Consider the following 25,367-nt stretch of genomic DNA (forward strand, 5'->3'; position numbering starts at 1 on the left):
AGGTGGTCTTTAAGGTGATAAAAGAGCATTCCTAATGCAGAGGATGCGCTTCCAAATGTCCATTTTTTTCCCCTGAGCCACAAAGGTGCTAGGGCTTCTCAGAAGAAATTCCAGAATACTTTTTACATAGATAATCCAATGTGTTTTCCTTGTTTTGCTTTTAAAAATGGTATGACTATTTTGGCTGAAATTTTCTAAAAGACCATTTACAGGTTTTCAGCTTGGGAGGTCAAAGATGAGTCAGAATTACAAAGAAATGAAGCCAGGGTGTCATCCTAGGAGATGGTGGGCTACCTCAGAAGTGCACTGAACAGCTGTCCTGCCCATCAGATCCAGCTAATACATTCAGAAATGTTGTTACTGCCCAAGACCTCCAAGGGAACCTACATTTGGCAACCCACTGCTGCTCTGATTTTAAAGTAGTCACTGTGTTTACTACAGAACTTAAAAGCTGTTAAGAGACATCAAATCATGACAGTTCTTCACAGCAGCTACCCTGTGCTGGACCTCAAAACCAGACCTTTTTAGGCTCTGTGCGCTTGGCAGAGGCAGCTCACTAACAGTCGAGTTCCACTCACAGAGTTTGTTTCGTGGTCCTTGGTAAATACAGACCTTCATTTGGCTTTCAAGACACATAAAAAAAAAGCCGGTGTAGTTTACGCCTATACTATGAAATGAGTCTATGCTCTCAAGGAAGGGATTTCAGGCACAGGAACTATTTGGCTTAGTTTTAGGCATTCACCATCTCAACATGTGGACAGCACTATTCCCAATACAATGCACCTACAGTGTAGTAAGAATGCGTGTTCACTTATGAGTAAGTGCCCTTGATCTCCTGAGCCACCACAGAGAATTTGGCTTTCTTGCAGTAATTCAGAAAGTAGGGGAATGCTGGCTGTATTTAGTTACAGTCTTTGAGAGTTTAAAACATTTTGTTATTTGGTCATAATTTACTGCAGAGAAAAGGTGCTGGAGTAGTTTCTCTGGAGTCTGAAGGTCTTTATTTCATTACAAAATAGATACAAGTAGATGAAGCACAAACTACCTTTTAAGCACCACACCACAATACCTCCCATAATAAAATGGAAACCATCAGCATGAGGAGTCAGGTCATGTGAGCAACAAACTCACTAAAAAGTATACATTTCGTGCTCTACTGAGACCACCACCAGTTTCTCTAATGGCTTCAAAAAACAAACCAGGGAAAGAGGCACCCAATTTTAACAACGGGAGCACTGAGGCTCCTTGGAGAAGTCATTTTTCATATTTATCCCAGTTATTATTCAAAATGGGGTCAGATTTTCCCACTTTTCTAAAATGTTCTGAGCTCTACTGAAAGCTTGGTGCGGAAAGGCAAAACATTATTGTATAGCCTCACCTTCTCCCATCCCACCACTGTTTTTTGTTTGTTTGTTTGTTTGTTTGTTTTCCCCATGGCTGGTTATCCCAGTTCTTTCACGCAGGCTATGAATACAGTCATCATATAGTAAGTCATAGGTTTCAGTATTCACCCAGATAAAGCTGACCACTCTTAAAGACAATTTCTCATCACCTGTCCATCACCATGTCCCTCTAGACATTGACTTCAGTGGAAGTTATGCACACAACTTCCCGTGCTATTCTTTGAATATATACCCCCTACAGTCCTCTCTTTTAATTGGCTTTCTGGACTCTTCTCCTCACAAATAATTTTTTCCTATAGTTAATGTTAAGCCATTTACTGTGGAAAATATCTATGATCTAACCTTCTCCATGCCTCTCCTTCTGAATGAGTTAGTGATCCAACAGAGCGGTTTGCAATGCATATGCAATGGACTGTCCTTTTCCAACGGCTGGATCCTGTTCTCTGACAATGCAGGTGAGCATCCTCTGCACCTTACTGGGTGCACTAGAGTACATGTTTGGACTTTAGAGAGCATGTTTAAGACCACTCTATGTATTGTGGACAAGCTTCCCTTAAGGAAAGCTTCAGAAAATTTGAAGACATTTTTTTTTCCCAGTGGAACTACAAAGTAAACTCTACGTATGCACTAATGAAAATCCTTCATTAGCAGCAAGATATTGGAACGGCCTTTCTTGCCATGACTGTGCATGTACAAGCATGTTAGAGGCGGGAGGGATTTGTGTGGATTAATGCCATTAGAACTACATTTTATAAGATCTGGATCACTCAAACACAAAATTAGGGCACGACAAAAGGAAAAAGTATCCCACCTTGTAACCTGAGTTTTCCAGTATGTATCCAAATTTTCCATTTTCTTGCTACACTGGAGGAGTGAAGAAGACCTACTCTTATACATTTTAAGTTTTCACACTGTTAGCCACTTTACGCGTGTTCAGAAACTTGCTCTTGCCCTCTTTCACCCTCTAGTAGGGAAAGGACATGGAAACACACAAGCACATCAGAGAAAATCACTGAGTGCAGCTAAAATCTGGCCCAAATAAGACCCATTCTTTTCCCAACAAGAAGAAGAAGTGGCCGTATACCACTTTGTCAATGGTTCAGTTCTGCAACCAAATCAACCCTCAGTGTGAAATGCGAACAGCCCCAAGGTTCCTCTCATCCAGGCTGGGGCTCACAGGAGCGGTGACCCATCAACATGAGAATTGGGGGTATTAGTAACCAATTCCTCAGTCAGGCTCTTAGGCCAGACTGTTTTTGCAATTCTGAGACAAAACAAAGAAGATTTAGTGCTTTGCTGTACCCACTTAAAATGTCTACAGTTTTCAATGCCAGCAGGCAAGAAGTGTCTGTAAATAGATTCTTTTCCTTTCTACCTTTTGCATCGCTCCAGTTCCTGTTCCAATAATAACCAAGAGAGATTTACCAGGAAAGCACATAGACTTAATGAACTTTTCTTAAGACAAATTGGGCTTATCATGCTTTTGGGGATAATGATGAGTCTTCTCATTGCGTAGTGATGACATTCCACTCACACATATGAAATCACAAGAGATGAAGGACAAGCCTCCGTGTAACTAACTCACTAACTATACTGAGAAGTTAGCTTAAATGTACCTTGGTTTGACAGGCTTGCTTTACAGCCTCAAGCAGTTTGAGTCTCATACACCAATATGCGTCCCACATGATTGCTCACGATCAATCAGTAAGCAAGGATTGCATGGTCTCCTTGACCACAGAGGGGTTGATCACATACATGAGTGCTTCGTATTGCAAGCATGGATCACAGAAAGGTCCTACATGTTTGCTGGATATGGAACCTATGACTTAAACACAGCAAGAGTGTGACAACGCACAGATTCCGCAAAGCTGATGTACTCCTGGGAAGAACAGGGGCAGAGCCAGCAGCTGCGGCTGGGAAGATCTGAAGGCTCACCTCTCAGTACAGCTGGGCAGCACAGGACAGCATTACTGACAATCACTTGGGTGACAGTCAATGAGAAACTGGCACCAGTATAAAAACTTGACAAAACTTTGGGTGTTTGTAAGTGTGAAAGATACAGAGAAGCTGTTCTTTAGCAGACCTCTTCTCAAGTAGCCTAGCTGTTGTGCAACGGCTACAGGAAGTTCCTTACAGGACAGAGTAGATTTGTTTATGTTTGAAACACCAGATCATGAAATAAGATACAGAAAATGCTATCTACATTAATGAAATGCAGCTGACATACAGTGATTTTTTTTTTTTTTTTTACATTGCACTTACTTACTCTCACATCAGGACTCTGCAGGGCTAAGCAGATCCAGAGCTCTCAGCTTTGCTTAGTTTCAGAGACTCACTATTGGCAGGAGAATGAAAACTTTAAATAAATATATCACAATCACTATGACTGTATTTGAGTTATTCAGATAATGATAAGATGACATGGGGTAAATACTTGGAGTTAAGAGCCATTCTAACGCCAGATGATCCGTCATTTATATTTAATCCATTTAAGAGACGTTTTTATCAGACAAAGATCAACCCACTGGGACCATTAATAGTTACACTTATAAAAAAAGCCAGCAGCCAGAGACCAACAGAGGCAGACATAACAAGAGTTAGTCTTACAGTCCAAAATCACCAGTAAATTTAGAACACGCTTACGTGAACAATTTGCTGTGCATGTTATTATTTAAACAGCATTGTAGTAAGAACATATGCATGCATAATGAAAAACAACTACAAGAATCTAATCAAAATTCTCTGAAAAAAAAAGACCTCTGGAAAATGTGCAGCTCATCCTAGGTGATTTTAAGAAACTACAAGGAAAGAGAACACACTGGCAAGTCACCTGAATCTGGGAAAGAGCAGCCCTTGAAGTAGTCTTATTTGTCAGAGCCTAGGTAGGATTATATGGAACAATCTACAGTGGTATATACAATGTCTGTTAGGTATTGTGAAAGGAATGCTTGTCTGGGTGCACTATAAACACCCTGCAGAGCTTTTGTTGATGTTAGCAGGAGCTATCCCCCGGACAAGCACTCGGGCATCAGACGTCGTGCTGCAGGCTGTGCTCACCCGCTCATCGCAAGCTGTGCTCACCCGCTCATCATCTGCCTCGTGCACAGGCGGACTCAGCTTGTCCGAGTGCAGGCTCTTCATCCAACTGGAAAAAAAAAAATATCAGTAGCTAACACATAATCCAGAGGTTGATCTCACACCGGATTCTTGGGAGTCATTCTGAACTTCACCAATGTTTTCCCTCCTGCCACTGACAGGGCTAGCAAGAATGAGGAAGATCTCACAGCAGATGAGATGCATAGCTATCTCAGAACAAAAGTTAACACTGCAGGCATTTCCAAGCAATGAAATTTATGCCTAAATTTTTCCTGATACTGTCTTCAACAACAGACTAGGAATTCATTCATGGTCATTTTCTTTAACGCCTAGACTTCTGGGGGTTTTTGTTGGGCTTGGGCAGGCAGGGGGAGGTATGCTTTAGGGCTATATTCAGCTGTCCTTAACCAGGCGAACCTTCCATTGACTTCACTGGTAGCTTTGCTTGCATAAAAGTATTCCCAAAGGCCCCTCAGAGTTTGATAGTATTTGACTCGTTTTCAACACAATTCCTCTTCTAGTCTGTAATGATCTGTTTCTTTGCATACAGAGGTGTCTCAGTCCTAGCTTCTGATGCCTTCCCCTTTCATTCCTGTCCTCCAGGACTGTCCCATTGGCCCTCTTTAGAGTACAGATTTATATGCTGTACATATAAGGTGAGCAGGCTTATAGCTTCAGAGCCTCTGGCACAAGGTACAAAGTAATAGCAACAAAAACACTGACATATGCAGCTGTTTCTTTAAATAAGGGAAGGCCAAGCAAGGTGACTGCTGCCAGCCAAGTCTGAATGTATAAAGAGAACCACTTCCAGAAAGAGGGCTCACAAAGTTCTTGAAAGTGGGACCACCTCAGAGATGAAGTTAGTCCCTTCCCCTCCCCCAGTCTTCCCTGACCTGCTTCAAACTTGAACAAATCAGTTTTTCCAAGCCTCTCACCCCCTCCCTCCCCTTGAGCAGTTTGATTTTTCTGTGTGAACATTCTGGCAGATCTCAGAACAGTTTTACTCATTCATTTAATAGTCACAAATAATGGTTCTGTTTCACCAACTAATTATTTCACCAGTGTCGCAGATGCATGCTTTTCCTGCACGTTCGGCAAGGAGGAATCCAGTGCCCACATGAGCAACTACAATAATCTGATTAAAAAACTGATGGGTTCTCATTTCTTCCCTTCAACAAGTTTTGCTCTGTGGATGTTTAAAATAAAAGGAAAAAAAGGAAAGAATTAGCCCAATTTCTTTAGGACACAGCATGCAGGACATAAATGAAGAGAACCACTGGAGGTCACTGTGACAGAAAAGAATGAGTCAGATGAAAGCAGGACCTCCAATGCACCAGCCACCCTTTTGAGGTGGTGGTGGTGGCGGCAGGGGCTGGAAGGGCAAGAGAAGAGACTGCATCTCCAGTCTGACTTTACTGGAACTTGGAGGCATTGGCTGCAGAAGCAAGGCAGGAGACGAGGCTCGTGTCCACATCAAAAGCTTGACTTCTGACCAGGTTTCCCTCCAAAGAATCTCAAACTTTTATCTCCTCTATGTGTTTACTGTCCTCAATCTGACTGTGAAGCGTCCTGCCCTGCTTAGAGCCTCCCAGCTCTGCGCTGTGCTGAATAGGAGCTTTTGTAAAATACAAAGTTACGTTATATCTTACATATATAATACCATTTTGCTTTCAAAAATACTGTTTTTCCCATCACCAAGGGAACTTTAACCAAAGGCTGCAGATGCTTCACCTCTGCTCCGGCTGGCAGTGAGGCTTTCGCGCCCCAACCCTGTACACAGCACATGGGACTCGTTCCTAAAAGGAGAATCACACATCAGTTACAGGGCCGCTGGCTCTCAAACCTATTTCCAAGAAATGCATAGCTTGAAATCCTTATTCGCTTTATTAATGCGTGTGTAGGAGGGAGGGAAGGAAGTGTGGTGGGGGCGAGGGGGACAAGGCAAGAAACATCACGCCTTTCAAATGTAGGGGGTCATTTTCTGCTTTTTCCACCCTTCCCCCCCGCCAGCTGTTAAATCCCACATTTCTCCAGCGATGCCTGCTGCCTCTGCGACAGGGGTATGCGCAGCAATCATCACTTGTAATGGCTGAAATCACTTGGCTGGACCCACAGGAGAAGGGGTTTGCAAGTTCATTCGGAATAATAATCCAAAAAGCTATACAAGGGGTTCTTTTTTGCCCTTCAGAGGCCCCCTCTTTAGCTTGCAGCTTCCTTTCCACCCCATAATCTCTCTCTCTCAGACCAGTTTCTGCTGTGCCCTTAATCCACCCTGTTGCCCTCCACAAGTTTCTGATAACTTCATATTCAGCACAGAATACCTTATAAAAGCAGGAGAAAAGTGAAATATCTACTATCAAATAAAAGAACGAAAATGAAGCTGTAAATGCTGCATGTTGTGAATGATGTCCCTTCAAGAGCAGCTTTCTTTTCTGCCTTGTTTTTTGTGTATGTCTGCAGCATTTTTGACTAATAACTACACATACATGCACATGCACGTACGAGTGTGTGTGGAAGTGAGAGCCAGAGAGCATATAAAGGGTATTTGGGGATTCTTTGGTTTTGGACTCTCACACACATTTGGGGGAGGCAAGTTATAAACATATAGGTAGATCCAAGAATGAATACTTTAATATTTGCAGATCTTGATGGCTGCCAAATGCTAGCATTTCAGGGATGCATATTCACATGCAGCTGGCGACACACGCTGGAACATACCCAACATTTTGCCAGTTAGGTTCCAGGCTTGAAATATCTCAGCAGACCCATATGTGTATCTTAACACCAAGTAGGGAATGTTTCCCCTTATTCTCCATACTCATTAACTAATAAGCAAGCAAAATGGTTTGCTGAGAGTAGGAGAATGGAAATAAATCCTTAACTAGAAATCCTGGCCTTTTAGAAAGAGCAAGTTATCCTTCCCAGGGCCTCCAAGTCAACCTGTTAGCTCCCTAACCTGGAGAAAGACACCAAAGCTTATTAGGCTCAATAAAAATCAACCAGCAGTCATCCCCCTTTGGGACGCCTCACCTTCATGATACTTTCTAGGCATTTGTGCTAAACGGTTCATTGCAGCTGGACTTCTAATTTAATTTCATTTTCTTAAGGCTATCACACAGCTCCAACATTCCCCAGCTTGTTTACTGCTAGTCTCACCAGTAAGCTGGGTGCCAGTTTTATTTAATTTGTTTTTCCAGTGGCAGTAACAATCTGTGTGGAAAGCATAAACAGAGGGAAAGAATCTGGAATCAGCAAATGGTGTGCACAGCTGCACACCATAATTTCTGCTAGTGAAAGTTTTAATTCAGTTCATCAGAAGAAGAGCAGAAGAGTTGGAGGCAAAGAAGAGGTGGAGTAGTGGAAGAAATATAGCAAGAGGAAACAGTAAAATCCAAGGCAGCTGGAGAATCTTGGAATCATTATAATTAAGGCCCAACAGGTTACAATTTCTCCAAAAAAGAAGTCAAAACCAGAAACCAGCCAACAGGTCTTCAGGAGGGATTGCTCAAAGATGTGATTCTAAAATACATTGTAATAGAAACAGGAAAATTTCATTCTGCCTTCATTTTTCTTGCAGGTAAGAACATTTCACCAAGACAAAAAATGAGGGGGGAAAAAAAGTCATAAGAGGAAGAAAACTACAGCAATCCAAAAAAGGAAGTAAATAAATTTAAAAGCAAAAGTTAAGCATTACTATTGGAGGTGAAATGTCCAAAATGCCAATTCAAACCCCTCTTTCATAAGAATATGACAAGTAAATGGTAAAGTTGGAAACCATGGGAAAAAGCAAGTGTAAATATAAAAATGACAAGAAAATATACCCATCACCTGTTCCTCGAAGACACCACAGAGCAGCTATTATTGGTTGTAGAGCAAGTTAGCTAGTGAACAGAACTGAATTGCTAATATCTGTACTTTGAAGTAATTAGGAGAGGTAATGGAAAACAGTATAAAAGCAATAGTGCTATTTAAACAGAGAGGAAGGAAGGAAGGAAGGAAGTCGCCAACTAACAGTCAGGAAATACAATTTCAGCCTGTAATTAGAATAAAACTTCAAATCCTCAGAAAAGAATCCTCATCATTTAGAGGCTGGTAGGTGAGTCAGGAGTAAGAAGTATGGCTCCCAGTTTGTATCTTCTGAGGTCAAGTCTTTCCCTTGGAAAGCAGTTTTTGTACTTTCTAAGACCATCACATTTTAATCAATCCAATCATCCAGAAGTGTTCTGTCACTGGCCTTGCTGAAAGCTTATTGTGGACCATGTTCATGCCTCCATGGTCATAACTGCCTTTTATGCCCCTACTCGTGAGACACTATTAACTGGCCCGTGTTCAGAGGCAGAGGATGATCATGACTATTGCTATTATTGTTAAAACTGAGCTCAACAGTGTAATTTAATCCTCTGTGAGCTTGGATGATTCCTCCTGCCCCCCCTCCCCCCACAGATCCATTTCACAGGAGCATGTAGGCTTTCGTTTGACCACCTTGTGATTTTTTTTAATGTACGCATTTGTGTGACATTAGGGAGGCTTCTACAATGCTTTGGTCTGCATTTAAATCCCCAGTACATCTAACCGTCATTTCTGGGTAAGATCTAGTTGTGTCACTGCTTCCAGATGAGGAGTTCAAAACAAAAGCTGTTAGACCAAGCTGGAGATGACACAGGTTGAAAGATTTGGAGTTAGCATCAGGAGCCATGTTTCACCCTTTCTTTGCAAGAGATTGCACTTCTGTTCGAGAAGCCGACAGCGGCAGCAGTCTTGCTCTTCTCCTGCTGGGTCCTGAATTAGCATCGGTGTCTGGACGGGCCTCCTCTTCCTCACAGTCCTTGCTTTCCTGTGGCCGATAAACTTGCCTAGAGGTTGCCACTCTTTTCTCTTCCCTGGTGAGCATTTATTAACAGTTAGCAGAAGTCAGGGGGAAGAGAAGAGAGAAGGCGATGACCCACAGCTATAACCTCCCAGTACAGCATGTACTAGGAGGCCTTCACTTTCTGCCCTCATCCCCTTTCCAGATAACAGCTGCAACTGGCCTTGTCAGGCTCAGATTATTGTCCAAATAATGCTCCTTGGCAGCCATTTAAGTGCTTAATTGACTGTAGATATCAGCAAATTGCTTGTTTTGGTGATGGCATTAGTACAGAAGCACGGCATGCTTATGCTGCATGTACTCCACAGCTACTTGCTGTCTGTGGGGGCAACTGGAGACTTCAGTTTAACCTCGGCTTAGGGCAGGTACTATGAGGCTGGTTCCCATTCATATTTTAAAGTCCGCCTCCTCCCCTGTATAACGTTCCCCAGCCGACACAGAAACAACGCAGATAAACTGTTCAGCACACAACACTTGATGGAAGAGCCAAGGACCGAGGCCGTGGTTACATGCCCACTTTAATTAGATACTGGTTTGTGGTGCATCAGAGGAACAGTTCTGCCCACGCTCATCCTTGTCCCACTGCTAGAGTTTATGCATGTGGCAGAAAGATCAGGCTGAAGAGTAGTGCTAGTGCCAGCACAGGAGAGGCAGAAAAACACGGTAGCCAAGAGTGCGATGGAGGGGAGGACGGCAGAGATATCCCTTTTGGCTGCATAAATTGATGCCAAATTAAAGTGACCATTCAATAACTGGGTGAGATCTCAAAAGCTGTGATTGTTGAATTTGTTCATGAACTGACATATTCTCAAGCTTTTTACAAATGTTGACAGCCCTTGCAATTTTCTTTTAATCCACCATCACACAATTGATTGAAGACTTTTCACTTCTAGCAATGGCTGACATTCATATTAATGTATTCAAAAGAAAGAGTGTTAAAAAATATATGTGTAAATGCCTGAGTACCAGACGCACAAAAAGAGCTCTTAAAAAACACAAATAAATACAATAAATATAAAAATAAAGTATTTTCAGGCAAACAATGTGGTTTTTTTATTATTATTCTGTAGTTTAAAAGAGCTACAGATGAAGCGAACACAGTGAAAACTGTATCTGAGTTTTAGCAAAGATTTCCAAGTATTGCTATTGAACTTTACTCATTTATTTGAAAATTGACCTGAACTTCTATATTGTCAGACTGGAAATTGGCTGAAAGACCATAAACAAAAGGGCAATAAGAAAGACTGCATTTTTGTCACAGCTGTCATGTGAGTCATAGATTTTCATGTGCTTTCAAAGTATCCGTGACTTTTGATATTTAGGGATTTTGCATGTGGGCTGGTAAACGTGATGGTTAAAGAGCTGAACCAATTTCTCTGAAAAGCTTGAGTTCTGCCAAGTTAAACCCTAGACTGCACGGGAGGCTAATAGAGAGCAGGAGCTCAGCAACAACACTGTGGTTACACAAAGGATCAGACCAGTGAATTCTCACTGAGAGCTTTAATTCCTCCAGGGATAGAGAGATTTCTCTATACCCACAACATTTGCAGTTAGGCTGAATTTGCAAAGGCCCGCTCTGGCAAAACAATGACTGAAGCTAAATGGCTTTTCACAGCAAAACATAGCATATTAACTACTTGGGGGAAAAAAAAAAAAAAAAAACAAACAACAAACCAAAAACAAAAGAAAGAAAAAAGAAAAGAAAGAAAAGGAAAAAAAGATGAGTTACCTATAACAAATAAAGCATGTCCTCACCTGCATCCCTGCATCTCTCACGTCTCTCTCATGACACTTCCGTAAAATTGTAACAGTACTGAGTCAGATCAAAGATTTGTCTGGCTCAGTACCCTGTCTCCAATTCTGGCCAAGAGCAGATGCCCAGGGAAAATTATAAGCAAAAGATACAGTGATACTTCCTTGGAACACTCTTCCAACTTCCAGCAATTTGCAGTTTAGGGACTTTCTGGTTTTGTATTCAATAGTCTTAGTAGATTTTTCTGCCATGAATTTGCCCACAAACTTTTTGAAGCTGTGTAATTTTTTCTTGAAGCTACTGTCACTGAAGATTAATCAGAGAATTCAGTACTAAACAATGATACTAAATAAATATTCAGAAAGCACCGGCAAACTTGCCAAAGGAGTTGCCCTTGGTCCTGTGGTGAACATTCCTTAAAAAAAAGGAATGGGGAGAAAGAAATCTTTCTATTGCTCCATCAGTTGCCTGGTCACACAACCAGTTCAAAAAAATGGTCGAGTATCTCAGAATACATGAGAGCTAATTATACACCAGAACTTCTATATATACAAAATATACAAACGAGAAATAAAGATGGAAAATAGTGTTTACAGTAAGAGATGCTGTTAATAGCTATTACAGCATGGAGAGAGATTTCAGACAGACAGATGATGGTTTCCTTAAAAAGCAATGATCAGTCTATTCATCCTTTTCCAACTGCACTTGTTCAAGTAGAAGACAGGTTTTGCAAAGGGACACTGAGTTTTCTTCCCTGCATTTTTATTTTCATTTAGCCAGGGCACCCAAAGCTTAATTAATCCAGCCAAAAGTCTTAGGACTTGTTGTTCCTCCTTTACCTTCTGTGTTATAAACAAAATAGCAGGAGCTGTAGTATGCCAGATCAATTGTACACTTTTGAAAACTCCAACTCTGAACGGCCTTACCACAATAATTCATTAATTTATCATAAGATTGATAAAAAAGGCCCTGTATCTTCCTCATAAAGCTCTCCCATTTTATCAGAAGTGGAATTCTGTGCATGTGCATCTGGACATAAAACTGTCATCTTGTCTGCTCTGACATGACAAGTTCCTTGCGGTAGAAATTACGTTCTCCACTAGCAAACATAACAACTCTGATGTCAAACCAGTTAGAAACAAAATAAGATTACTTTTTTTTTAAGATGACATTTTATTTTCATAAACACAGGTAAGCAAAAAAATCAGGCAATCAAAAAATCAAGCTGCAGAAAAGATTCTTATGGACATTGCAGAAAATCTATTGTATAGGCCTTTAAAACCAGATTGATTATACTGAGCAAATGAAAATTCTGCATTGAAATTAGTTTTTGAAAATGCCAGGGCAATTATGTGTCCTTGATTTGCATGCACAATTATAGCAGTCATGCAAACAAAGGAGTATTTGTAAGGGGAATTATTGCAATGACATACCAAAATAAGGCACTCGGTAGGGCATTGGGTATTATGAAAAAGCCAACCTCACACAGTTTCCTTATTCCTTGTATCTACTAGTCACTGTGGATACAACAAAACTCAGAAATAATCATGTGCATTGAGCCAGAGCTGTGGTGTGGAAGATGTCAATTGAAATTATTGCAATTCAACAATTTGAAGTCTACTAAAAGTGGGGTCTTACACCAACAGGTAGTGCTGCCAGCTCTGTCTTAGCTATCTAAACGGTACTTTTCATACTAGGCTTTGGAAAGCCCTAGTGTCTTGCAGATGTTTCCTTGGGCTCCAGAACCCCATGGGCCCAAGACTGCAGCATTGTCGTCCAGTTGGAAATCTATTATGGAGTAGTTTTGCCCAGCTTTGCCTGCCTCTGCCATTCAAAAATCATTAGTCAAAATAAAGAAAGCATCTTCTTTTTTTATGCTGCTTTCTGAATCTATTATTTATGTTTTGTTCTGAATTACGTTAGTTTTCTGTTCCATATACAAAACGCTGAGACCCATATAGTGTCTTTAGTGCCTATATGATAGACAAAAAAACCCTACTTCCCATTCAGTTTCTGCTTTTAAGGCTACTTCTTTTTAATGTTTTCTGGGTTTGTGTGTGGTTTGTTTTTTTTTTTTAAAGTACACATTTTCTATCTTATTTTCTATCAATTCTTATTAGGTTAATTTTTATTTCTAATGTCCTTGATCACATCCCTTGAAGAGGAAAAGAATGATTTTTCAATTACTCCTGCTTCAGTTTCATAAACCGTAGGGGCCCATGGGCATTCCACAGTGCCATCTACTGCAAGGGACTAGAATAACTGATAATGTGGCACTTTTTTTCCAGTTGATCTTACCTTACCGACTTGTTCCAAGGTCTCTTTTCCTTCTGTGCAGATCCCAGCACATTTTGTTACCACGCCAGTTTCTCTGGCTCTCTTTTGTGGTCACAGCATTGCACTACTTATTTCCAACCCTAATTTTACCATTCAAGTTTTTTTTTTTTTTCTTTTTTTTTTTTGTGGGTAGGTGTGGTAGAGCCATGTTGGTTTCTGAGGCACGACTATCCCCCCTTGCCAGATCACTGGCATCATCTTTCCTTCAAGAAGACCTCGAGAAAATTCCCTTCAGAGTCTGCCCATGATGATTGTTCATTGGCTAGAGGGTGAGGTGAGTGATTCAAACCAAACAAAGCACTAACATCCTTCCGGAGGGAGCCAAATGTGCTGTCTCTGCAGCTTCTGCTGGCCTTGGAAGCAGGAGATCAGGAGAGAGAAACACACCGCTGCTCAGTTTGAGAGCAATAGAGCAGAGCCTGTGTTGACTGACAATTCGAGCATGGCCTGGCACAGTACTTTGCTTAGCGAGGATCAAAGCAACCAAGGTTCACAAGAGTGATGCTTTTTCCTTCGACACTGTGAGTTGTTCCATTAAGGTTAGATTTGGAAGCCCAACACTTAAGTGGGAGGTAAGTGGGCTGTAGAGGCCTTGGGTTAAAACTCTGTGATGGTCTGACTTTCAGGCTTTGTTTTTGTTTTAGGGAAGCTTCAGGGCACAGTGAGACACAGTAAGAAGTGTTTATCAGTTAACACGATCACCAGCTGACAAGTAAACCCATGTTTGGAATAAAAGTTTCTTCATTATCTCAACAGTTTATTAGCTTTAATATGTGTTAGAATAAAAACAATATTAAAAAATGAATATTTGATATCATCAGACTTCACTACACTCAGGCAAGTATTCTACCCTGTGTAGTTCTGCTGATGGCTAGATCAAGGAAGCTTAATCTTTCACCATGGAGTATGTAACCAGAGAGGCATTTACCTACAATCTGGCTAGATTGTATTAAACTGAATGCTTTTTACTGCAGTAGCCAGTGACTGTAGTCTAAAAATCACTGTAGAATAACAAAAAGGAAAAAGAATAGAACAGAATGGGGAAAACATTAGGCTGCAAATCACAATATCCCTCCAAGTCAAAATAAGGCATGTTTATTCCCCAGACCAGTTCTCACCTCGAATTTGATTGATTATTGTCACATTCTGACTGGATTTCAGAGATAATAATAAATTACGCATATCATGCAAAGACAGAAGAGAGAATGAGGTATGGTTGTCAATTTATATGTTTCTTTAAATTATAGGCTTTTATGTACAGGTCATATACAAATGTTTGAACATTAGTGTATGTTTGACAATTGCAGACAGGAAGATTTCCTTCATTGCTATAAATAGATCTGTAGCCTGTTAAGCACTAGCACAGTCATTAACAAGTTATGTTTATTCTCTGATCAGAAAATAGATCTACCTACCCATGCCAAAGAGACATCAATATTTCTAAAATTAGGCAGGGGAGGTCAGTAATCTTTTAACAGCACTGTTAAAAATCGGCATCCTAATTAAGTTATGAATTACAAAAGGCTTTTCAAGCTGGAGCTACTTGCTCAAGGACCAAATAGATATATAAGGAGAAGCTCCTCGTCAAGTCTCAATTCCTTTCTATATAAGTAATGCCCAGGAATCTTGAGTAAGGATTGATCCCAGCTATGTAAGTGTCTTGAGAGCTGGTTAGCTGGTTAATAGTTGATCTAAGGAAAGGGTAATTGTAAGTGTGGTTTTATTTTATTTCTGTCTGTCTGTTTTGTTAATCTTGGAGTAAGAAGAACTTCATTCTTTACTTTTGCTTGGGTTTTTTTTGTTTGTTCCATGGAAAGGGCAGTTGGCAAACCACTGAGGAATTTCAGCAGAATTAGAGTATTCCTCAACAGGGGGGACAGACCATGGCTGTAATGAACAACATTTCCAAGGAATACTCGAGGTTACTGAGGAGGTAGTGAGGTTGTTCCATGCTAAGCAGTATGGAGGCAAGTCTGGCAGTACTGCTATTAGGAATTGCCGTGGAAGTGGGGGCCTTACCAGGGTGTCTGCACAGTGGGACAGCGGCTTCAACACCTGAGACTTGATGGTCACTCACAGTTTTCTAGCACACACAGAGGAAACTGGATGGTATGACCCTCTTTACAACAGTCCTAAAATGTTTTTTTTTTTTTAAATATTAAATTACAGCTCTCCTACCCCAAAACAAAGGATCCCCTTGGTGTGCTGATGATCCACCCCTGCAATTCACTCTAATTGACCAGCAATGCCACTCAACCTCCCCCCTCTGCAGAGGAGTGCAACTTTTCATTGGGTTGGGGGCTATTTTCCCATGCAGAAATGACCCCTTGGGCATTATAACATATGCTCAGTTCATATTTACCTGATCTATTAAAGGCAAAAGCGGTTCTGACAAGAACAGTAATTACAAGAATGTAATGTTCATTTCTACAGAAGGCACGGTGTCTGCATGCCTGGGAAGGGCCCAAGATGCTTACAGCATTTCTATTTTCCATGCTGTGGTGAATTTGGAACCTTTACACAGCTTAAGACAGAATAAATTTCACTCCAGCACAAATCTCTTGATCATTTCTCCTTCAAATGTGGGAAAACAACACTGAGAATGTGGAAAGTGTAGAGCACATCATAAATCCATGGACACAGGAACTCAGAAAGCTGCATAAGGCACATAAGGTCTGCTATAAAGGAAGCACTGTGCTTTCATATTATTTTCTGTTTAAAATCTACATGTGTGGTTTGGGACAAAGGTCTTTTAGTGTGGAAGAAAGAAGGTTCAGTGTTTTTCTTCTTTTTTTTTTTTTTTTTTCCCCCCTGAAGAGAGGTATGTCTCTGGAGAGACAGTGGAGATGTGCTCCAGTTTCTAGCACACACTGCTGCAGGAAAGGTGAAATCTTTGAAACCACAGAAATAATACTGAGGAGACCTCAGCACCCAGGATATAATTCATGTCTGAATAACCAACAGGTGTTTAAGCAAAGATAAAAGTTTGCATGCTGGCTGTCATTTGGTGAGTTTCATTACGGATTTCTGATCCTAAAATTGGGGTGTCTTGAGGAAGTCTTCTCCCACCACCTGATCCTATCAGAAAGCATACATGTTCTTTCCCTCTCTCTTTTCAGGAAGGCAGAGTAATCCCAACAGACTCGCTCTGTATCTGCTTTTATCTCAGTAGCAGTGATAGAAATGCCACCTGCATATTCCTACTGCTGCTTTAGAAAACAGATCCCTGACACCAAAGAAGAGTTTATATATCTGTGTCGCCTGGTTTCTTAGGGCATCTGACTCTCTGTTTCACAGAGCCTAGGAAACCTTCAGGTTTCCTTTTTGCATCTTCATATGCTCTACATTCCTGCCCTTTTCCTTGTCACAGATGAAATGCAGAATTAAAATCCCCAAAGGACTTTAAGTACACATAATCTAGACAATCTAAAAACAAATTGTAGATGAGTCATCTGTTTAATGGAAGAAGTCAAATCATCATCAGCTGTCACAATAAATGCTATCATCAGCTCTATTTTTGGTAGCATATGCTCTATATTAGGGAGAGACATAGATGCTGAATTTTGCAATTCACATTCACTGTGCCTATCAACGGCAGCAGAGTTTAGGTGGGGCTCATCGCCCCTCACTTTCAACCTGTGCACAGTAGATTTCATCCTATAGCCACATGAGTCACTCCGAGCATCCTTGATAAATAGCAAAGAGAAAGTGGCACTTTTAGAGACACAGTTTAGTTGTCTAGCTTCAGATGGGATAGATTATGCTCTAGGCATCATTAATTATATTGATTTGATCCTGACTGTAAATGTTCAGATGTTCAGTTCAGATATGGTCTTCAATACTGCAGCCAGGTACACCTTTCTTACTTCAAGCTGCTGGCTGCGGACTCACAGAACTTCTGCTGACTTTATTGTAAGGTTAAATGAGAGATAACTGGAGTTTCATGCATGATGAAGCCCGAGTTTTGCTCTCATTCACACCAATCAAACCTCAGAGATGGTTCTCAACACAACCATGGAAAAACCACCAATGGAAAAAAAGTTGTCATGCAGTGGAAATACAGGGGGACAATAGTATGCTAATAGGTTTCTAGCACCTTTCCTGAAAACATACCTCAGGATATATTCTCACCTACCCTGTGAAACTGTCAAAGGGCTATCAGTAGGACAGTTATAATCACAGTGTGGGGTGACTGAGCTGGAACATCTGAGACCCCACAGACCTCCACAGGGACAAAACAGTCTGAAGCTCAGGTTGTTTTAGGAGGAATATGGCCTGACTTCTTTGAAAGAAATCATAAGCTTCATATTATCTGTGGCATCTTAAAACTTTTTTTTCCCTAATTCAGCTTCCACTGTATTATATTTTCCTCCTTTCCTTATAGAAATGCACTTTTTGCTCATTCAAAGAAGTATTTTAAAAACTACATGCCTAAAAAGCAAGGTTTCTAATCCAAATAAATCTGTACAGTATACAGTATACATACTTGTTTGTAAATCTTTGTTAAATTGTGTGGTGGAAAGGAAAAGTTAGACAATATTTTCCTCAAGGGAGGCTTGTTTAGGCTCAATGAATTTCAAAAGTTATTATTGCTTTAGGAAAAAATTATTTTTGCTTGTGGCACAAACATGCAGAAATGCCAGAGTGCAACTAGAACTAAAACGACGTGAAAGATTAATCAAATTCATGGAAATCACAAAGACTGTTTCACTGTTCTTTATGCAGATATTTTACAGCACTGCAAATTGCAGAGCAGTGAGGTAGCTTGTATTTGGCTACTGCTGCTCCCGTGGGCTGCCATAGGAGAACAATTGCTCTTCTCTGCTCCATAAACGTGGGTTTTGACAAATTGGGCGACTGCAGAAAATCAAGGTTCCCTATTCAAAGAGATTTGTCTGTGCTGTCTTTCATGCCTGACTATTTATGATTCAGACTTACAGCCACCCCAACAGCATCTCCCATTGTGAGAAGCAAAGTTCTCAATAGGCTCCACAGAGGATTGATGAGAAGCCCTCACATACGTGGGATTTTGATACCAGTAACAGTCATTGTACTACCTGATGCCAGGCACCCAGTTCCCCTGTGGTCCTTCTACAGGTGCTGCTGAAGACAGTTACGTCTCCCTTGCATCAGCCTCAGGAGAATCCTGTCACCTTTGTCTATACAAGGAGTCCAGGGACACAGCTAACTGAGCCAGCTTGGCTCAGTTCCTAAAACTGGATGCTAAAACTGGACTCCCCTAAATAATTTAATTTGACTTCTCAGCAAGGAGAGGAATAAAAGCTGATGTGCAGCTGTGAGGCGTCAATTTTCTGGCGATCTACACGGATCCGACTGTTCACCATAGTGCCACTTCATCTCTGTTTCAAGAGGTTTGTAGCAGAGAGTGATCCAGGAAGGCAAGATCTCACCCCGAATTTCTACATGTGAAACCTTGAGATTCACCATTAAGATGATGATGGTGTTCTATTACAGGTAAAAAGCTATAGCCACAGAGCAGATAATGAAAGCAGTAAGAGTACTAGAGATATCAATCTCTTTATAATACCCATGCCTACACATAGACATTCGCCTACACATGTACAGTACCTTCTGTGGCAAAGTATCTTTAATTTTGTAGGAAGTCAACACGGGAGTCTGTGTTGAACAAACGTCATGGTCTCTCACACAAGCAGAATTTTCTAAATTCTAATATAAGCTTATATTGCATTGTGTGTAAAGAAGGAAACAAACAGATAATGTATTTAAAATCCTGCCTTAAAATCCAGGCAGATTCCAGCAGGCACCACAAACCTGTGTTAGCACTGCAAGCTGCAGGAGACAGGGGGTTATATTGAAAAATTTTGTTCTACCATACCATGTAATAAACAGCTCTTTAAAAAAACCTCTTCTGGTTACTGGCAGTGTAGGTAGGAGAGCTAACCTCCCACCTACTGGAACTCTCTCAAATCCATGGAAAGAATATCAGTGATTTTACTTTGGAACTGGCTTTAAAAGTGTGCATATCTTACATAAAATCAAGGAAGTTGCCTTTCTGTGAAACAAGTGTATATAGATTGTCAAACTTTTCCAAATAGAGCTGTCTTATTTGTCATTGAAATCGTGCCCATTGAATATCTGAAGACATTTGTTCCAGTGATGAACTTTGTTATCCCTAGAATCCACAGTTAACCACTACTGAGAATTGTTATATTTTGTACAAATTCTCAAAAGTAAATAAATTTTTTCCTAAAACTGTTACCAGGTTATCGTAGTTGACTGTCCTCTGCGGTTTTCCAAGGAATCTTTGGGATCCTGTATGGAAAAGTACGGTGTGTTACATATGGAAACATGTTTGCAGTACGTACTGGGCTTGGAAACTTCCATGGCTTGGAAACTTCGTGACACTGAAGGATTTATTCTATCATCAATAGAAATACTAGATCCTTCTGAGAATCTTTCATGGATGTAGGCTCTTTGTATCTATAAAGAGAGTGAATTTTCAGCTGAAACAAGTGCCCAGCATTAAAATCTCCATCTTGAAAAGACAGAGTGAGTTTTAATAGGCATTTCAGTGCCAAGATATGTCAGTCAAATTATTATTGGCTCTAGCTGCACTCTCACAAGCTGTTACATTCTTTACCTGCAGCAGAGTGGCACTCAAAAAGGTGCAAAATTCTTCTTTGCTTTTGAAAACACCAATGAACGCTAAAAAAAAAAACAAAAACCAAACCAAAACCAAAAACCAAACAAACCAACAACCCAAACCCTCCAATCTAATTCATACAACTGAAAACCTCTGATCTACATACAAGAAGGGTAGATCCACAAACTTAAGTAGGAACTGTCCTTTGAGAGATAAAAGTAAGTCCACAAAGCTAAAATATTTAATAATTAAGGTGAAACCCATAAAAATATCTGATTCCTGACATAAACTGAAATGGACATGAATTCTAGTCTTATTACTCCTGTTACCACACATGCGTGTGTATGCCTGTACGTACAGTATTACATCAAGTTGCACAAGCCACAGTAGTCTCAGGTTTGCTCTTATCCCAGTTCCCAATTTTTTAAATCATAACTGCATCTTGCAGATAAAATCAATCTCGCTGAAGTGTTACATGGTTCATATATTCCCAGGACGGGAAATTTCTTTAGAGAAAATGAATTACATTGAGAAGAAGAGGAAGGGGGAGAGAAAGAGAGTGAAGGGGAGATCAGAATTGTTATTTTTAGATCACAATGTTTTGAAATGTGATCTACCCTCTAGTCTAAGATTTCCCAGCTGCCCTGTCTTCTTTTTTTTTTCCACTCCTTTTTCTTTTTTTTTGTGAGGGAAGAGTTGAGATGGGAGGGAAAATCATATATACACAAAATAGCTTTGTCTAGAAACTCTAAAAGTGTATTTGGCCTTGCAGAAAAGAAGTCCTATATGAATTTGGGGAGTGGAGGCTAGGAGGTGTTTTGTGGGGAATCACACTGCTATGTAATTACAGATCTTGTATACGTATAAACAAACTCCACCTTAAGATCAGCAGAGAAAAGACTTGCTTACTTGTCTGATGGCCAAGAAAAATTAAACTAGAGTAGGCTATAAATAGAATGAAGAAGAAAACTGAGGAGAAAAAAGCCCTGATGGCTGAGAGAAAATGTTCTTCCTTGCAAAAGGGTTAGAGTTCTGCTTACGAACTTTGCTAGACCTGGTATAAGCCTCTTTTTCTTCGGACTTAATAAGAGCTATCATGACACAGATCTTTCCTGTAGAGCTTTTAGACCATCCCTCGGGCATGCCTCCAAAAGAGTGTCAAAAAGTTTCATTTCAAGGCAAAGCTCAAAGTGCATTTCAGATAACATGAAAGGACAACAGCAAGGAATTCCACACACAAAAACCTGCAGGCATTCCTTGCCTGTGTCCTTTCTTTCCAAGTAGGAAAAGTACAGGCTGTTACAGTTCCCAATCTTCCACAGCTCTGGACTCAGCTCACTGTGCTGATCCACACTTGCTGTGACAGTCTCTAAGGGGTGATCTGCCACCTGAGAACTTCCAGACACAACTACATCATCTGCTCACAGCTCTCCCGCCTCCCAACATAAGAACTGGAGCTGGAGCCAGGCAGCAGGAAGCACCTGTAAGTATTTTACATCCACCAGGGACACCACCTCCCAACTTGCAGACTTCTCATCTGGCCAAATACAGAGAGGTACCTACCCCCTCTTCCTCAGGTAGCCAGAACCCTGGCCAGGCAGCTTGTAAGCGGCCACAGCTCATGGGATAAAGGCATTTCCTCTCTGCCATAAAATCCATCATTTACTATCACAGCTTTTTTCTCCATCGGGAACGGCTGGCAATGGATATTTGCTCCTCTCACCCTTCCTCCTCTTGTTCCTCCCTTTTTCCACCACCCCCGCACATGCTAAGCCCCAGGAGGTTTCACAGGAAGGAAGAAGGAGGTTGTACGTTGTCTGAGAAGGGTTTATAAGCTGCCCTTCTGGCACAGAACTAGAATCAGGACATTGTTTCGCTACGTGTCTGAACTAGAGGAATAGGCACAATGAAGCTGGATGCCATTGGGTGGTTCATGAGTAAATTAGTCTACAGTACATTAACCAGCACATCACCACAGCTGCAATTCTCTCTCCCTTCCTCTCTGACTTTGACTGTGTCAGGTAATATCCTCATAGCTACAGCACAATGCCAAATGTACTTTGGATTATTCCATGTTTACTGCATAACACAACAGTCTCTGGAGACAGAGCTGGAGACAAGGCTACCTACACAGTCTGGAGTCCATCCAGGAAGTCAAGTCATCTAGTCAAGACAGGAGGAGACAGAAACAGAGACAAGACTGCTAATGCTGTAGCTCAGACCAGAGATAGGATCAGAAACAGGGCTACAACACCGGCCTGGTGTCCATCCTGGAAATCCAGTCAGCAACTCAGGACGGTAAGACACAAGCGCATCCGCAACATCACTCAGGCACTCCGGGGGCCCAGGACTGAGCTTAATGGAGCTCGTGGACCAATGGGCAGGGCCTGCATGAGTGGAGGCCCTGGGTGAAGCTGGTCAGGGCAACTAAGGGCTTTTGGTGCACTCAAGGCCCTGACCACTGTAACTTGGCAACAGAGCTTGTAACATGAAAGAATTACTGTCCTTTAGTAATCTAGTAGTGCTCTGTCCCATTGCTCAACTCACCTCAGCACACATAGTCTTAAAGTCATGGTCCCTCAAGGGATTGGTAAGGTCAGTAGATCTATATATTAGATTTCCAGATAGCAGTTGTCATGCAGATAGCTAGTGCTTGTCCAGCTACCTCCACCCAAGGAGCCAGTAGCGCACATCAAAGAACTTGTTCTCCCTACATAGAAACCCAGATCAATAGGAGAGATACGGCATATTTCATGGCATCTTCACACTTTGCCCTCTTCAAGAATAAAGCTGTGAATGGAGTACAGAAATTTGCAGAAGTCTGGAAATAAAAGAAGCATTTAAATTGGGTTCCCCAACCCTTTGCCCCGGTCTTCAAGATCAGCATATCCAATATTCCTTGACTGGCTCTTTGAAGCCAAGAGGAGGAAAAGCATCACTTGCTTTTGTTTGGGTTCAGCTAGACCTCTTAGTAACACTCATGGTTACATTAATCACTCAAAGCAGTCAGAATGTTCTCCTTTTTTTTAAACTCTGTGAGATAAGACCATCGGCTGCTCTGGAAAGCCTATCTGAAGACACCATATCTCTGCCTGAAGAGAGCCACTCTTAGCCCTGTTTTCTAATGTAACATCTTTACCACCAGTACGGTCTCTCTGCTCTCCTTCAGCCTAAACATAGTTTTGCAGTCTAAATCCAAATTTCCACTTCGGTACAACGAGGCATTTAAAGTTTTAATCTTAATCTTCAAGTCTGAGAACAAAACCCCTCATCTAACTGGTGCCATTTCCAGTCAGAACCACCCTTGCTGTAAAGTGTTCCATTTTATAAACCCCAGTCCTTAAGGGCAAATAGTTAATTGTTTAAATGGTATTGTGCAAATATTCTAGAGGTGAACAACCCCCCAAACACCTGCTGCTGTAGTTAATGCCTGTGCATTTACTTCTAGCCATAACATGCATATGTATAATCTCTGTCTGTGAAGAGACATTACAGAAAAAGTTTAAAAAGGCAGGAATGTTCAAGCCACCTTCTTCTACCTTTTCTTTACCAAAAAGGCAGAAAGAGAATGCACAGATAAGTGTGATCTCAGACCAAATGGCAAGAGGATTTAATTCCTTTTAATACATTCATGTGTCAGAAGACACATATACATAATGGAAAGCTTCTATTTTGAATGGAAAAGTGGCCATGCAGTGACTGGAAGATAAATCACTTCCCAGCCTTGATAATTTTCTGCAAACAAAATTTAATATAAGGCAGCCCACTGGCTGCACTGCTTGCCTCCCACATGGGCTGTGGAATCCCTTAGAAGCATGGGGATCAAAATCATTGCGGCAGTCCCTGCTCCACAGCAGGGCTATTGACCATTCTGGTTTGCTGTCCTCCCCTCTGGCACCAACTTACTCAGGTGCCCCACACCCTGTGAAAGCATCCCACAAACGAGCACTAAGTGAGAGCAGAAACTAGTTCTTTCACAAGCTGAGATGGCAGTTTATGCCCAGAAGCAAAAGAACTGATAAACCTCATAATACTTTAACCTCACGAGTTAACTGCAGGTATTATTCCTATTCAAGTGCTTAATCCTACCCTGACTCTCAAACTGTTTGCCTTCATGTCCCACAGCAACAAATTCCACAGGTTGATTAGATGCCACTTTAAAGTTTACTGCCTTTCAAATGCTTTAAACACGTAGTAGTCTTCATGTTATCTTGTTGATGCAGCATGAAGAGATAAATGGAAGTGTTCAGTTAATTACAACCCAGTCAGCTCTCATCCTAGTAGAATGAGAGCTGGCCAGGTAACCAAGAGCTCCTAATGGCAAGGGTGTTCTTAAATTAGGGAAGTAAGGGTTCCAGCCATCTTGGATGGATGTGAAAAATGACAAGGAGTGTGAGGCCAGGTTTTCTGAAGTGGCCTGCCCTTGTTCCCAGAGAAATTTTATAACTTAGTTTAGTGGGAGCACAGTGATACTTTGGAAGAATCCTCACTTTAATTAACATCTGAAATCCATAGGTTTATTCCCTCTATCAAAAACGAGTTAGGATACTATCATAAATGTATTTTTCTTTCAGCGGCAAATCAGCTCCCACAATAATCCATATAGTTGGACCAATTTGGCTAAGAAGGAGCATTGCAATAACTGTCTAAAAACTTAGCATCAGTATGTCAAGTTCTTCAGTACAACTCCTGCTCCTTCTTTGCTCAGGTCAGGATGTTCACCTTGTGTGAGTCTGCAGAAAAACATAAACATCCATTAGTATTCTTTTCTACCATACATTTTAATGTCAAAAATACCAGTTCCATAAAACCATAACTTTTAACAGTTAATTTAGAATAAACTTGTATCACAAAATCACTTCTAAATTTTGAATGGATTTTCTGTAAAGTTTAGTTTCAGTAATTTGACACTCAGCTGGAATATAGGTCAAAATCTTGTTTCACTGAAAAAATATTTATTTAAACAAGTGGGACTGCTCTGAGATGACAGAAAGACTAAGCTGCAGATCTTCCAATAGACTTATAGACAGCAATCATCCAAAATAAACTGTAAGTATCTAAGTCTCAATAAAGCAGAGCAAAGAACTCCAGTGGAGTGTTAGGCCTAACTGGCCACTGTAGAGTCAGGACCTGGGGGGAGCTTGAAACAGATTAAAATTACTCCGTTTTAAAGCTTGGTAGAACTTCTTTTTTCTTTGTGCAAAAAATTTAACATGGAAATCATCTTACCACGTGTCAGAGATTAGACTGCCTGGGAAGAAGGAAAACCAAGGGCCACATTGATGT

This window comes from Platalea leucorodia, assembly GCF_965183815.1.
Source record: "Platalea leucorodia genome assembly, chromosome: 4".
NCBI classification, from domain to species: domain Eukaryota; kingdom Metazoa; phylum Chordata; class Aves; order Pelecaniformes; family Threskiornithidae; genus Platalea; species Platalea leucorodia.